This window comes from Arachis duranensis, chromosome 3 (genome assembly GCF_000817695.3).
Source record: "Arachis duranensis cultivar V14167 chromosome 3, aradu.V14167.gnm2.J7QH, whole genome shotgun sequence".
NCBI classification, from domain to species: domain Eukaryota; kingdom Viridiplantae; phylum Streptophyta; class Magnoliopsida; order Fabales; family Fabaceae; genus Arachis; species Arachis duranensis.
In genome coordinates, this window is record NC_029774.3 from 133,981,914 (window position 1) to 133,986,209 (window position 4,296).

Below are 4,296 nucleotides of genomic sequence, written 5' to 3' on the forward strand. Positions count from 1 at the left end.
TGTAATACTTAAAAAAAATTACAATTATTTAATTATATTCGTTTTTTTTTTTTTTTAGTATCACTTATTCACTTACGCGATAAATGTGAAAAAGTAGTCATTTGACGGGAGGATATATAATTGTAAATAATAATAAAAAGCGGATTAGGTTATATAATTCATTTCATGAAACATTTTCAGATATTGGTGAACAGACGTAATAATCAATACACAAAGCGAAGACCTGAAAGAAAATAAAATCTCACTAATTAACTGAATCACATGCACGCATGGACCCCAACTGATTCATATATACATGTAAATGTAATGATTCTTCAACATCATACCCCTAACAAAGATAATTCATGTGATCATAACTCACCCCTGACCATATGGAAAACACTAATAAGCAAAGAGAAATTATTCATGCTTGTGGAACACCTTAAATAATTCATGTTCTCACTAGAAACATTGCAAGTATTTCTTCCATGTAGGACTATTATGGTACATTAAATGATTTTACGTCGAATATAATGTTATAATATATACATAATCCATATATATAAACCAAGATACATATTTCAACATATTAAAATAGGTTTAATTATTCTATTAGTCCCTATAGTTTCGCGAAATTTTCAATTAGGTCCTTATACTTTTTTTTCTTTTAATTGAATTCTTGCACTAAAATTTTTTTTAATTGGGTCCCTACACTTTTTTTTTTATTTATTTAGGTCCTTATACCAATTCTTTTTTTTAGTTAGATCCCTATAAAATTAAGCCAATTACTACTAAGAAAGACTTAATTGAAAAAAAATTAGTGCAGGGACTTAATTAAAAAGAAAAAAACTATAAGAATCTAATTAAAAATTTCATAAAACTATAGAGACCAATAAGATAATTAAACCTTAAAAATATAACTATTTATGTATTTTTTTTCTATCATATAAATTTTTAAGAGAAATAATTTTATGACATATTATCAATCACATCCTCTCGAATTTGCTTAAATTTTTGCATATTTTTCTTCTTTTTGTTTCACTTGAGATTTTTTTTAGGTTCAATAAAAATCGAATTATAAATCTTTTTGTTACGATGGGTAATTGGAGATTGATGGACTGGACTTGCTGGATTGGCCCAATCGTCTGATGGAGGTGTCCTTGGACCAGGTTTACGTCTGGGAGCCTTCGTGCGACTTGCGTATGTGCGAGAATGGGGAATGGTACCTGCAAAGACACTCCGATGTCTATGTCAGCAAGGGTCAAAGCAAGTTTAAATAGTATTAGCACTTAGAGATACCTGAGGGGTGTTAGTGTATTTATAGTGGTGAACCAATAACTACCGTTTAGGAGTGGCAAACGGGCCTAAACCTGCCGGGCCGGCCCGCGTAACCCGCCAAAAAAGGCGGGTTGGGCTGGAAAATCGGGACCGCCAAATAGCAAAAGCCCGTCTAACCCGCACCGCTTAAACCGCAGGTTTTGGCGGGCTTTGGCGGGGCGGGGCGGACTTCCCCGCCGGGCTAAGGTTTTTTTTAGTGAGGGGGTATTTTTGCAATTTTTTTCTTAAAACCTAACTTCCCCCAACCTAATTTACACGAATATGAAGATAAAAATTGAGTGTTTTGAATTATGTTTATGTTATTTTGGAGACAATATTTATAATTATGTTTTGGATTATGTTTATTTTGCTTTGGAGAGAATATTTATACTTATATTTTGAATGAAAATTTGGTTTATAATTATATTTATTAGATATTTATAATTACAAAGACTTTAATGTTTGTGAATATAAAAAATATAATTTTTTATGCCATTAGAAATTATAAATTTATTAATATGGTTGTGAAATTATATATGTAGTTCCACATTTCAAAGAGGATAACCGTCCCTTTATCTTAGGAAAGTTGAGATATGGCTCCTGGAAGTGGATTGAGAGATTTTAGAGGCAGTTACTTATTTGAATAGGTGTTATTTGCCAGCTAATCTTCACTCTCGACTTTCTTAGAGCAAGTCGTGGTTAGATTTGACTTCTTGAGAGAATGTTGGTGTCGCATGAAGGCCAATCTTTGGATTGGGTCTTTTTACTTGGACCTAGACCTTAGAGTTGAGTCAGGGTATGAACACTTTTTATTATAGAAATTATGATATTATGTCATCAAATTATTTTTTTCAAAAATTTAAATTGATAAAAAATATATATAATAAATATTTATATTTTTAATATAAAATTTAAATTTTTATGACTAAAATATCAAAATTTAATTTTTATTAAAATAAAAAATGTCTAACATAAGATAAATAAAAAACTTAAAAAACTTTTAAAAAATGTGTTAAAAATATAAGTATATAATCATTTATATTCTTATTATTAATTTAAATTTAAAAGAAAAATAATTTTATTACAACACAGTCATGTTGAACTACTTATTCCGGAATTCATATATCACTTTAATTAATATTGGATCGTTGACACCTGTAGCGACCTCAAAGGTAACATGCAATCATATGCAATATTCAATTAAACGTCCAAAAAAAGAAACATACGCATTGATTTGTGAACAGCTAAAAGCGTATAGTACGTTGGGGACCCCGACGAAAATATCTTAGCCTAAAGACCCTATAATTTAATTTGCAAGCTACTAGAACAGTAAAACCGAGGGAATAGTTGATGCGATTATTAAATAACCATGGTGTTCAAGGTAAAAATATTAAAATCATCATCTGGTTTTAAACCAATAGAGTTGGTCCAACTTTGGACAGCACAATAAAAAATTAAAACGGGACATTTTCACCTAATTTATTTTAAAACAATCCAGACTAAATATCTAATAGTTACTTCATCAAGCGTTTTATGAAGCATGGACATTTTATTGAGTTATCGTGTCTATGTGTCGAATATATTTTAAATACAACACTCATTGATATTTGTTTGATATACATGTCTATTGTGTCTAATTATTTTTTACTAAAAAAATAAAAAAAAAATTCTGACACACTTAGACACATCTAAGTATCATCACGTATCAGCGTGTCCAGCATTAATCTTATGTATTTTTGAAATAAATTTAAAAATAGTATGTATTATTATTTATTAAAAAAATATTTTAAATACTTTATAATATTGAAATAAAATTTTAAAAATAATTAAAAAATTAATTTATATTTTAATATCAATAAAATATCAAAATATCATTACGATTTATCTAAAAAATACTTATATTTTATATATATGCATTTTGCCGTATCTTATAAAATTTAAAATTCGTTTATCGGTATGTCCTCTGTGTCGTGTTGTATCTATGTTCGTGTCCGTGCATTATAGATAGCATCCTTACAGCAAATTTCTCTTCTATCTTATCTGCTATGGAGAAAATCTCAAACAGAAAGAAGCTCTTGTCTTCGAACATCTTCATATTACGCACTTTTCAGATTTGTCAAAGGGTGAAGGCCGCCTTTGTTATTTTTCTGTTTCCTCCCTCTGCTCCCATCATCCTTCCACTCACATGCACCCACCATTTTCAGAATATGTCGTCATCTCCTGCCATTTCTAATAGTTGGATCCTTGCCGAACACCATACTTGTCTTGATTGAGAGCATGAGGGTAAGCAATAGGTCACCGATTTAAAAGAATTTGAGTATCTAAAACATTGTGGCGGAACTGTTAGAAATTGGTGGTTCAAATTTCACCGCACTGGAAGACCATTGTGAAGAGCACGCCAGAGAAATTTTTTAGCTTTGAGAGGGCATTGGATCTTCCAAAGAGCTCTCCATATTTGTTTTTGTTGACAAATTTCTAGTAGCAATTTCGGTGGACCGTGGAGCATTCTGAAGGCATAAGTGTAGCCAAATTAAATAGAGTACTATCCAGTTTGCTATGCTGGCCAGGTTATTGGTGCGCGAAATTGTGAACAATACTTTTTCACAACTCTCATAATCCCCGGTAATGGCTCCAAAAACGTGGTAGCTCAATACCATGGCATTACACAACTTCGCACAACTAACCAGCAAGTGCACTGGGTCGTCCAAGTAATAAACCTTACGCGAGTAAGGGTCGATCCCACGGAGATTGTTAGTATTGAAGCAAGCTATGGTCATCTTGTAAATCTTAGTCAGGCAAACTCAAATAGTAATGGTGATGAACGAAAATAACATAAAAGATAAAGATAGTGATACTTATGTAATTCATTGGTAGGAACTTCAGATAAGCACATGAAGATGCCTTCCCTTCCGTCTCTCTGCTTTCCTACTGTCTTCATCCAATCCTTCTTACTCCTTTCCATGGCAAGCTTAAGCAAGGGTTTCACCGTTGTCAGTGGCT